Source organism: Enhydra lutris, unplaced genomic scaffold (assembly GCF_002288905.1).
Source record: "Enhydra lutris kenyoni isolate GAN:26980312 unplaced genomic scaffold, ASM228890v2 scaffoldscaffold119, whole genome shotgun sequence".
Lineage (NCBI taxonomy): Eukaryota > Metazoa > Chordata > Mammalia > Carnivora > Mustelidae > Enhydra > Enhydra lutris.
This window is the reverse complement of record NW_019154203.1, coordinates 729,811-742,688: the sequence shown is the minus strand read 5'-3', so window position 1 is coordinate 742,688 and position 12,878 is coordinate 729,811. Positions and strand designations below refer to the sequence as shown.

At 42.3% G+C, this 12,878-nt stretch overlaps 1 pseudogene; it reads left to right on the top strand.

The window, feature by feature from the left end:
• The first annotated feature begins 2,970 nt into the window (after positions 1–2,970).
• Positions 2,971–3,558, top strand: LOC111139798 (annotated as a pseudogene).
• Positions 3,559–12,878: the final 9,320 nt, after the last annotated feature.

The following is a 12,878-nucleotide window of genomic DNA, read 5'->3' as shown; positions in this document are numbered from 1 at the left end:
GCTTAGTCAGTTAAGTATTTGCCTTTGGCTCAGATCATGATCCCAGGGGCCTGGGATCAAGTCCACAGTCCAGCTCCCTGCTCCACCGGGAGTCTGCTTCTCCCTCTGCCCCTCCCCCTACTTGTTCTCTCTCTCACTCACTCTCTCAAATAAATAATTTTTTTAAAGAATATTCTGGTCTTCCTTTAGATGCTGAATTCACTGAGTGGCATTTAACTCTATGTTTATTAACAGGCTGAACTGGGATCTTTCTCTTTTAGTTAAAAGGACCAGGACAGGGGCGCCTGGGTGGCTCAGTGGGTTAAGCCTCTGCCTTCAGCCCAGGTCATGATCTCAGGGTCCTGGGATCCAGCCCCACATTGGGCTTTCTGCTCACCAGGGACCCTGTTTCTCGCTCTCTCTCTTTCTCTCTCTCTGCTTGCCTCTCTGCCTACTCATGATCTCTGTCGAATAAATAAATAAAATCATTAAAAAAATAATAAAAGGACCAGGACAGAATGGGAAGCTGCCTCCTCCAGATTTAGTTAATATGGGAAACCAGCTTGCTTGCATCCTAGGTGAGTTACCTAAAAGAGACTGCTACGATTCTCAATTTTCAACTCTGGCAAATGAAGGTCCCTAAACAAAACCAAAACCCTTCAAGTTTCTGCTATTATTGCAAAGAGCTAGGACTTCAAGATTATGTTCTTATTAAAAAGAAATATTGTTGCAACTTTAAGTGCTCCAGGCACCTTCTGTCCTCTAGTCAGTTTTTCCAATATCTTCCTAATCCCAGTGACTGGGGCTCTGAGGAACTACAAAGGCTCATCTCAATGTTCCCTCTTAATTGGCCTAGAGAAACCATTCTCCAGATTGGGACTGAATCTTGTCCTTATTGACACCAGAGCTATACCCTCGGTGATTAATCCCACTGTTATAAAAGCAGCCTCTGCCTTGGAGTCCTAAAACAGTTCAAATAGTGGATATTGCTAATAAACTTTAACAGGTTCCTGTCTCTGAACCTATTCCCTTTTGTTTAGGCCCTTTGAGAGCTACTCATCTTTTCCCCCCTTCGTTACTCTACCCCTATTCATTTATTGGGCTGATATTTATTTTTATTTTATTTTATTTTGTTTTTTCAATGTTCCAAGATTCATTGTTTATGCACCACACCCAGTGCTCCATGCAGTATGTGCCCTCCTTAATACCCACCACCAGGCTCACCCATGCCCCCACCCCCTCCCTTCCAAAACCCTCAGTTTGTTTCTCAGAGTCCACAGTCTCTCATGGTTTGTCTCCCCCTCCGATTTCCCCCAACTTACTTCTTCTCTCCTTCTCCCAATGTCCTCCATGTTATTCCTTAAGCTCCACAAGTAAGTGAAACCATATGATAATTGACTTATTTCACTCAGCATAATGTCCTCCAGTCCTGTCCATGTTGATACAAAAGTTGGGAATTCATTTTTTCTGATGGAGGCATAATATTCCATTGTATATATGGACCATAGCTTCTTTATCCATTCGTCTGTTGAAGGGCATCTTGGCTCTTTCCACATTTTGGCAACTGTGGCCATTGCTGCTGTGAACATTGGGGTACAAATGGCCCTTCTTTTCCTTACATCTGTATCTTTGGGGTAAATACCCAGTGGTGCAATTGCAGGGTCATAGGGAAGCTTTATTTTTAATTTCTTAAGGAATCTCCACACTGATTTCCAAAGTGGCTGCACCAACTTGCATTCCCACTAGACAGTGTAAGAGGGTTCCCCTATCTCCTCATCCTCTCCAACACTCGTTGTTTACTGTCTTATTAATTTTGGCCATTCTGACTGGTGTAAGGTGGTATCTCAATGTGGTTTTGATTTGAATCTCCCTGATGGCTAGTGATGATGAACATTTTTTCATGTGTCTCTTAGCCATTTGTATGTCTTCTTTGGAGAACTGTCTGTTCATGTCTTCTTGGGCTGATATTTCTTAGAAAAGTATCACGCCAGAATTTCTCCCAAATGGAGGTAAATAATTTTAGAATTTGACAGTAGTAATCAAAATAGCCAACTTGTGGAATTAAATGATTGTTTATCTTTTATTTGTTCTATCTCTGATGCCACTATAGCTGAGCCCAGAGACATGGATCATTTGTTCCTATTGGATCAGCTACCATCCATTTATGGCTAAAATTCTCAACTGATGTTGGCAGAATCACACTGCACCTCCCATCAAGATTCAAATAAATCCCTCAAAACCTCATCCCATAATTCATGCCCTATAAATAAAGAAGCCCTTCAGGGCATCAAGCGCATAATTGAAGATTACAACTTTCAGGGCCTCATTATCCCCTGCACAAAACCCAATGGCCAAGTATAGAGGTTTGTTCAGAAATTCTGAACAATAAATAATACTGTTACCCCTCAGCACCTTGTTGTTCCTAACCCCCATATGCTGCTAATACCCATTCCCACTGAAAGCAAATTTTTCACTGTAAATGATCTATGTAGTGCATTTTTTAGTATTCCAGATGATAAGGATAGCCGATATCTTTTTGCTTTCACTCGGGAGGAATGGCAATACACCCTGACAGGTGTACAGCTCTCCCAGAATTTTACTTTTCACAAACCTTAAAAGCTCATTTGGATGATATAAAGTTTTCTGCAAGGTGTACCTTGTTATAATGCATAGATGATTTGCCTCTGGTCCTTTAGTCAAATTTTTTAAAAGATTTTATTCATTTATTTGACAGAGAGAGACACAGCAAGAGAGGGAACACAAGCAGGATGAGTGGGAAGGGAGAAGTAGGCTTCCTGTTGAGCAGGGAGCCTGATGTGGGGCTCGATCCCAGGATCCTGGGATCATGACCCCAGGATCCTGGGGTCATGACCAGAGCCAAAGGTAGATGCTTAACAACTAAGCCACCCAGGCACCCCACTCAAACCTCTTCACAGGAAATAGCATCCACCTTGGGCCCCACCAGAGCCACCACTGCTAGCAACATGTTTAATGCTATTCAGGTCTGTGGGGCCAGCCAGTCTGAGTCTGCTCAACTTGAGTCTATGCACCATCTAAAAAAGACTCACCTCACACAACCACCGTGAAGGTTAATGAGCTTTTGCTCTACTCCATTCCCGAGGGTCAATCTAAATATATGGGGGAGCCAAGGGCCCAACTTGATGAAAGCATCTCACATCTCCAACATTATTGTGAGCCAAATGCAAGTTGGTGTCAGGAAATGTACTCACAAACTAAGCCCAAGATGCTGAGCTTGGTTCAATAGGGGTTAGACAGCTATGAATATCTCCAAAATGTACCTCCAAGATTTTTCCCCCAGAAACTTGGTGTTTTGCTGGTTTTGCTGGCATTGTTGGACTTCTTTTGGCTAGAGGTTCAAAAATAAGGAAGCTGGTGTATCCACCTGGGTTCATGGGAGTAACTGCTTCTGTTTATTATCCACAACAAGCCATCATATTTGTCCAGGTCAGTAGCAGGAGATTATACGACTGGGGTTTACGAGGATACATAGTCGTACAAGATTTGTGGAAGGAGAACTTTCAAAAGCCAAGAAATGTGAAGAATTCACCTGGAAATTAGTAGAATGCTCCATGCTCTGCCCATTTTTTTTTTTTAAAGTAAGCTCCATGCCCAGCGTGGAGCTGAATGCGGGGCCTGAACTCACAACCCTGAGATCAAGATCTGAGCTGAAATCAAGAGTCAAATGCCTATCTGACTAAGACACCCAGGCGTCCCTGCTCTGCCCATTTTAATCAGTTAAAGGTAAATACTGGAAACTACATGCAGTAAACCAATATTTCTAGAAAAATGGCAGAGAAGTCATTACTGAATGTAGTAAATTGGCTTTCTTCTTCAGGAAAAACTACACGAGGCTTCTTTGTTATCTTGGGTGATGCCACACTACAAGTGGACTAATCAGTAATCCTTTCATTTACAGATAATGCCTTAGAACCCTGCCTTCTCCCGTTGCTATTTATGTACATAATTAAAATTCCAGGGTAAAAAAACACAACTTTTGGCCTTAAAGGGACATGAAGTTGCCAAAGAAAATTCAGTTTGTTCAAGCTCAGGTTAGATAGGGCATCTGATTTCAGAATTACGGCTACATTTGGACCCAACTGAAACCCCTCATGACTGCTTGACATGAACAGATTACCTTTTGACTCTCCATGACACTACAGGAAACTTGTGACCAATGCAGATTTTTCATGTTTTACTGATGCTTCTTACTTAAAGGATAAAAATGGTAAATATTGTGCTAGGTATGCTATTGCATATTTCCTTTTCAAAGCCATTGAAATAGCACCTTTAACCTTTTGGTTACTTAAGCCCAATAGGCTGAATTATATGCCATTACATGAGTTTGTTCCTTAGCCAAAGGTAAAACTGCAAACATTTATACAGGTATGCCTTTGGGGTAGCTCGTGACTGTGCAATGTTATGGAAACAATGAGACTGCCTTGCCTCCAATGGGGATGAACTTAAAAATGACTTCTATGGGGACGCCTGGGTGGCTCAGTTGGTTGGACGACTGCCTTCGGCTCAGGTCATGATCCTGGAGTCCCAGGATCGAGTCCCACATCGGGCTCCTGGCTCCGCAGGAGTCTGCTTCTCTCTCTGACCTTCTCCTTGCTCGTGCTCTCTCTCACTGTCTCTCTCTCAAATAAATAAATAAAATCTTTAAAAAAAAAATGACTTCTATGCCCCAAATTTATTGGATTGCCATACTTTCTCTGGCAGATTTAGCTGTGGCTAAGGTTCCTGGGCATTCCAGACTTGACTCTCTGGAAGCCAAAGTAAACCATCTCACTGACATTTCCTCCAAAATTGCTACTCTTGAGGAAACCAATAACCAAACCTCTGGTCTAAGGGGATATTCTGCCATGTGATTTTGGAAAAATTAACTAAGAGATAGCCAAGAATTTGCCCCAGAGAGGAAAAAACAACATTAGATGTCTAATAATTGTTGGCTTGATAAAAAAGAGAGAACTCTGGTTTGGGCCAAATAACAATACAGCCCTCCCAGAAATTCTAAAATTTCCACTGCATATGCATCAAACCATTGGTCTATTGAGGAAATGATGGCATTCATGAATCAGTATTGGTGGGAAAGGTGAATAAGTCTGCAAAACTGCCTCTTTCACTTATCCCACCTGTCCAAAGTATAATTCAGGGAAAGTTGAGTCCTTTCCCTCAACTCCACGCGCAGGATTGTATCCCGGAAGTGAAGGGGACATGTTGGTTGGTGACCTCCGGGAGAGGTACCTGGCGAGAGGTGAATCCCTAGCAAGGAGTGGTAGCACCTGTGCAGTCTGTGGCTTATTGCCAATTAGGATGAGGCCTTCAAGGACACAGCCTTTGTGCTAGAGGTTGAAGGGAGGTTGACAGGGGCAAACACCAGCTGAAAAATCCAGTCACTGGTTAAGGCTTGGCGACCATGTGTTTTCCCCATGAGACCCTGCTGTGGTCCTGTTCCATCCTGGAAAGGTAGGCATCTCTAACTTCAGGGTGGTCAGGGAACCCATTTTACTGGTCAGGTGCTTCAACAAGCGTGTGCTGTTTGCTTTCATTGTGCATTATCATCCCTGGTCTTCAGTTAGTCACATGAACTAGTGTCACTATTAAGACTCAATTGGCATGACCCTCCAAATACTTTGGCCAAAAGCACTGTCATTGGTACTTCAATTTGGTGACAGCCTAATTGCTTCTATTAAAAATAGCTGTGCTTTGGTAGAGCAATCTTTTCACAGTGCACTCTTGGGTGATGATAACCTTAAGCATCACACTTTGCAACCTGGAGATTTCATATGTTGGAAAAGACACCTCTGGAAAAACCCTTCAACCTAGCTGAAAAGGCCCTTATCGAGAACTGCAAACCAATCCTTATGATGCCAAACTCCAGGGATCAGACACTTAGATTCATGTGATGCATCTGAAGAAAGGACTAAACCCTGACCTGCACACCATCTGGTGACCTGAAAGTAAAGATTTCCTGGAATTGAAGGAGATGACATCTGATGAGACAGCTTTCCCAAGAGGTCCAGATCACACCTGTAAACCTTTTTCTCACTGTTCCTTCTCTCTTTTCTGTGGAAAGACAAAACCCTTGTCTGCACTTCCCAAGCCCTCATGGAAGGAGGAAACCTTTTCTTTTGATTATGGCCTTTCAGAAACAGCCTTGTTATGATCCCAGGACAAGTTAATTTTCTCTTGCTTTTTCTAAAGGGTTAGGAGGTTCAGAATTCACAGAAGTCTTTTCTTTCATCTGAACTATTCACTGACTTTGGATTCTTATCCAAATGCATGGCCTCTGAATTTGCAAACTTAGGGACTGTATTATCAATAACACTTTGGTTCCAAACAGTTCTTTGAGATAACAATATTGTTTTATTTTTATTTTTTTAATTAGAAAAGATTTTATTTATTTATTTATTTGAGAGGGAGAGAGACAGAGATAGAGAGAGCACGAGCAGGGGAGAGGGGCAGAGGGAGAAGGGCAGAGGGAGAAGGAGAAGCAGGCTCCCCGCTGAGTAGGGATTCCCTACAACTCTGGGCTTGGGGCTTGGGCTCAATCCCAGGACTTGAGCTAAAGGCAGACACGTAACTGACGGAGCCACCCAGGCGCCCCTAAGAATACTGTTTTTTTTTTTCCCCTAACAATATTGTTTTAAAATGTCTTTGAAGTTTTGCTGTTTTGCAGAAAGTTAATCAGGTGTTACTTCATGTTTGTTCTTTCACCGTTATCTTCCCAAACACACTTTCAGTGTGCTCTTGCAGTATTCACTATTCTGTGTTCATGGCCACTTTAACCAGAGACCTCCAGGAGGCATATATGACTTTGGGTTTGTCTTCATAAGGAGAAACTTTCTCCCCTAGGTTGGAATAAGTGCCAATAAATATTTCAGCTGGCTACTTTCAGACCTAGCCTCTTGATTTAGAACTGTCATACAGTTTGAGATTATGTTACTTCTGTTTTGTGTAATTATTTTAAATTTCGTATTTTGTTGCCTATCAAACTTAAAAGAAAAACTTGATGTACCCAATAAGGCTATCTGGCTCAAACTTTCAAGATGATTTCTAACATGTATCACCTTGAGAAGATATAGACTTTAGATGGGAAGTGCCTAAGGTTTCTTCCTCCTAACCTTCTTGGTTGCTCAAATGTGGCTTTAAGTGATTTCCACCTGCTATGCATTTTCCCTCCAATGTAGGACATGACAGCCAGGAAAGGTACTTCCTGGAACTGAGGGACAAAACCACTAAATATAAAAAACCTGAGTATTGATCAGTGATGCTTTCAAAGGAAGATCTTGATCAAAAGGGGGAAATATTAAAACTAATAAAAGAAAATCTCGGGCGCCTGGGTGGCTCAGTGGGTTAAAGCCTCTGCCTTCAGCTCAGGTCATGATCCCGGGGTCCTGGGATCGAGCCCTGCATCGGGCTCTCTGCTCAGCAGGGAGCCTGCCTTCCCCCTCTCTCTGCCTGCCTCTCTGCTTTCTTGTGATTTCTGTCTGTCAAATAAATAAATAAAACCTTAAAAAAAAGAGAAAATCTCATTTAGAATGGGATGGGGGGTTTGGGAGACTGGCAGGGGGAACTCTCATAACCCCACTAGTTATCCATTGCAGACTCAACAGGAGTGGATGGGCCTTGCATGTGGAAACTAATAGACTAACCCAACAGCGGGAGTGAAGATTTCTTCCTCCCTTGGCAACAGCCCAGCCAACGAGAGACCATCACAGCTTAGCCAGTGAGATGCCACTGTACTTCAAACTCCCAGTTTACTCTAATGGACATTTAGTTTGTGTCATCTTCTCCAAATACCCCCCCCTTCCTATATAAAAGAGATCCTCTCCTCTGTTCTCTGGACTTTCCTATAGTTTTGCCATAGTTTGCTTGTCCTAGATTGCATTTCTAAGCTATTACCAAATAACCTCTTTTTTGCTGGAAAAGTAACCAGTACTTTTATTTTTAAGGTTAACAATTCCACCAAATGATGCAAGGTTTATTGCTATGTCACACATATGCATTTATTCACTCATCAAACACTGCTACCTGTTCTGCACCAGGCCCTGTATCTTGTACCAAGGATACAGAGATCAGAAGAGATCCCTGGGGCACCTGAGTAGCTCAGTCAGTTAAGCATCAGACTCTTGATTTCAGCTCAGGTCATGAGACTGAGCCCAGTGTCAGGCTCCATGCTCAGCAGGGAGTCTGCTTCTCTCTCTTTCCCCCCACTGACCCTCCCCAACTTGTGTGTGAGCTCTCTCTCTCTAATTATAAATAAATCTTTAAAAGAAGAGGAAGAGATCCCTGATCTCTCAGGAGGGTAAGTATTGGTTCAGAGGTGGGCATATAGAATTGTGGGAGCCTGATGAGGGCCATCTTACCAGTGGTATCCTGGGTGTTATCTGTGGGGTAGGGTTGCCAGATTTAGCAAACAAAAATACATAATACTCACTCAGATACGAATTTCAGATAAAGAACAAATAATTTTGATATATAAGTATATCCCAAATATTGCACGGGAGATACACTAAAAATTATTTGTTCATCTGAATTAAATTTAATTACTGAGCACCCTGTATCTCATCTGGCAGCGCTACTGTGGGTGGTATCAATGAGGGAAACAAAGACAAGAGAAATGTAGCTTAAATTAAGTCTCCTTACAGCTTACAACCCATTGATAGATACTTGAAACATACAGAGTGTGATCTTCCTCAAGGAACTCATGGCCACCTTAATGCTTTAATGTTTCTGTTTTATTAAAGACTAAAATAACCTTATCTTTTTAAAATTTTACTTTATTTAAAATCAACTAATTAACATATAGTGTATTATTAGTTTCAGAGGTAGAGTTCAGTGAGTCATCAGTTGCATATAACATGCAGTGCTCATTACATCACGTGCCTCCTTAATGCCCATCACCCATTACCCTATCCCACCACCCACCTCCCCCTCAGCAAACCTCAATGTGTTTTCTAGAGTTAAGAGTCTCTTATGGTTTGTCTCCTTCTCTGATTTTGCCTTATTTTATTTTTGCCTCCTTTCCCCTATGATCTTCTGTGTTGTTTCTTAATTTCCACATATGAGTGAAATCATATGATAATTGTCTTTCTCTGATTGACTTATTTGGCTTAGCATAATACCCTCTAGTTCCATCCACATTGTTGTAAATGGCAAGAGTTCTTTTTTATTATGGTGTGTGTGTGTGCGCGCGCATACCACGTCTTCTTTATCCATTCATCTGCCAATGAACATCTGGACTCTTTCCAGAATTTGGATATTGTGGACATTGCTGCTATAGACATTGGGGTGCAGGTGCCCCTCCTGATCACTATGGTTGTATCCTTTGGGTAGTTACCTAGCAGTGCATTTACTGGGTCATAGGGTAGCTCTATTTTTAACTTTTTGAGGAACCTCCGTATGCTTTCCAGAGTGGCTGTACCAGTTTGCATTCCCACCAACAGTGTAGGAGGGTTCCCCTTTCTCCACATCCTTGCCAACATTTGTTGTTTACTGTCTTGTTAATTTTGGCCCTTCTGACAGGTGTGAGGTGGTATCTCATTGTGGTTTTGATTTGTATTTCCCTCATGTTGAGCGATGCTGAGCATTTTTTCATATGTCTGTTGGCCATTTGTATGTCTTCTAAAAGTAACCTTACCTTAACAGCAGCTAGTCCCTCAAGGTCCTGAAAGCCTTGCTTCCAAATTCCTTGGAGACCTATGCTATCCATAACCCCCACTAATGAAAAACTATATAATCAGTCACTCCTCACAATCCCAGTGCAGCTCTTTCTCCCTTATGCGTCCTGTCCCCATGCTATAATAAAATCATCTTTTTGCACCAAAAATGTCTCAAGAATTCTTTCTTGGCCATTCACTCACAAACCCAAAAACATCCAAATTTCATCAGTATCAAGTAGTGCATTGTTTTTGGAAAGTACAGTGTTAGAGTGAAGTCAGTCAGCAGGCAGCAGACTATGGAGAGCACTGAAAGCAAGGGGGAACCACTGAAAGGATTTAAAACAAGGATGATAACATAATAAAATTTGAGTTTTAGAAAAAGTCTTCTTCTGGCTTCTTGAAGGATCCTTTTAAGTGGGATAATTGTGGGATCTGACCAGTTGCAATAATACAGACAAGAGACTTGGGGTGGTGATAATTGGAAGCTAGGAAAAAGGAGGAGCCAGATTCAAGAAGTATGTAGGAGTTAAATCAACAGGATCTGGCAATTGATTAGAAAGAACAAAGAGGGCATCAGTCCCAAGATCCAGCTTATGTGCCTGGGGAGACAATATTACTATCAACTGAGATAAAGAAGGTTTAAGGGGCAATGACTGAGTTTAGTTTAGGATACGTGTTGTAGATGCCAGAGGGACATCCGGTGTAGGGGGCCAGCATATGATTGGCTACCTCATTCTGAAGTTCAGTGGAGAAGAAGAGCTAGAGGTAGAGATTGGGAAGTCCTTAGCAGAGAGGCAGTATTAAAACTAAGATGGTTAAGCTCCCCAGAGACAGGGGGTGCAGAAGAAAAGGGGGTGCAGGGAGAAGACCAAAAGGAACAGTCAGGGAAGTAGGAAGAACCAGGAGAGTTAGGTGTCATGGAAACCAAAGGGGTGAGGGTTCTAGGAAGAGGAAATGATCAAACATGGCAAAATGCAGTCAGAAAGTTCTGATTATACCAAGACTAAACAATGGCTGTTCATTTGGGCAATGGTAAAGTCTTGATGAACTTAGGCTGGAATCACACAAGTTCATTCAGACGCAGCTGTATTTATTCAAATGGTAAACACTCAGCCAGCATGCATCCTCAGCACGCTCTCAGATGCTGGCCACATTCTCATGTTCCACACACGCTTTTAGAATTTAAACCATTCATTCAGATTTGTGCCCCAACAAGCACACATTTGGATGCTTCCCACCCTCATCATTTGGGGTCCTTTATATTTGCCAATGCTACCTTGGAGTCAGCTGGATCCCGTGCAGCTCTGTTTTTGCAGGGGAAATAGCAGGCACCCTCAAGGGTTAAATGGGTTATCTTGTGATTTTTATCTCCCAGGGATGAAACCATCTTTGTTTTTCTCCCATCTCCTGGTAAGGTTAATACCCCCTGGGGATTGTGAGGTAATGCTGGATGTTGCCGGTTCTGGTGACAAGCTCCTTTGCTCACTTCTCGCCTACATACACCCAAAGTGATGATTATCTGTCGTGTGCAAAAGTTGGGATTGCTCAGTTCCCTATTTTCTAATAATCTTGAGACACAGGTGTGTACAATAAAGAGAGAAGATGCTCAATGGCACAAACGCCCAAGCAAATGGGAGGGGCTGGGACCCAGAGCCCAGTGGGAATGGCAAGCCCCAAGCAGGACCTCTCTTCTCTGAGACCCAAGGAAAGGATAGTGTGGGTAGAGACAATATTGGAGGTGAAGACAGAGGAAGTGTTCACTTAATGACCTCCATTTGCTCTAAACACAGGAGTTCTTAACCTGGGGTCCACAGCCCCTTCAGAGACTGTAGGGAGAATTCAAGCAGCCCATGGACTTGGATGGGGGGAAATTGCATCTTTACTTTCACTACCACCGACACGAGTGTAGTATGTCCTTCCAGGGGATGTGAGTAACCAACTATAGTAGTATTAGCAGTACCTGTGGCTTTGTTACCAGTGGAAATCAGATTTTCATAGCATATCAGGGTTGTTAGAGATCTCTCGAAATAATGTCACTATTTTTGAAATCATGGTAGCCATGAGATCCGTTGATAGGGCTTGGGATTTAATGTATAAATAAAGAAGCACATATGTTACTACATTACAGATGTGTTTCTTTTTATCTTGATAATTATATTTCTTTTGTAATCCTATTTTTATATTCTATCTCATGCATGTATTATTCTAGGAAGGGATTCCTTAGACTTTGCTGGACTGCCAGAGGTTTTCACAGCCTAAAAAGGGTTAAGAGACACTACTCTGAGGAGTAACAATAGCTAACATTTACATAGATCTTGCTAAAGGCCAGGTGCTGTTCTGAGTACCCTTTTTTCTTGTATAGTTATTCACTCTTTTATTCCTAACAACTCTACAAGATAGGTGCTTTGATTATACCCATTTTATGGAAGAGGAGCCTGAGGTGCAACAGTTAAGTAACTTACCCAAGGTCATTCACTAGTAAATGATGGAATTGAGATTCAAACCCAGGCCTTCTGGCTTCAGAGTCTGTCCTGAAAAGTCAAGAAATTGAATTAGTAAGATGTCAAGGGAAAAATGAGTGGAGGGTGGCATCAAGGGTGGTTAAAGAGAGAAAGGGAATGACAGAGGGTTTACACTGGCCAGAAGAAAAGTAGGAAGAGACTGCTAGGTTGAAAGAAAATGGAAAGACTCATTGAATAACAGAGTTCAAGGAGATAAAAGTGGTGGTGGAAGGGAGTAGAGCCAAAATTGACTGGAACATGTTCAGAGTGAGAGATGGTGGTGTGTAGATGCCAGGGAATTAGGGGAGTCATTCAGGGCATGGCAAGGTTAATAATGTTGCCTAGACAGAAGTCGTTAAAAATAAGAGGAGGTGAAGGCCCCTGGAGTTAAGCAGATGGAGGAATCATGAAGCTGGGCCCCAAATTCTCCCAAGATTGATTGATTGATTGATCGATTCATTCATTGGTATTGAGTGGCTAGTACATGCCAGGCAGTACTGTGGGGATTGGGTAGCCAAGAGGTGAACCTATAGGACAAGACCCTGCTGCTATGGGGCTTACCTTCTAGCAGGGAGAGAACTATACAACACACACAGACACACACAGACACACAAATAAGACAGGGTTAGACAAGGCTCAAAAGTCTTTAGGCACAATTCCATGACCCCAAAAGTTCTGAAAAACGTAAGGTTGTGTTTTCATACTTTGGAGC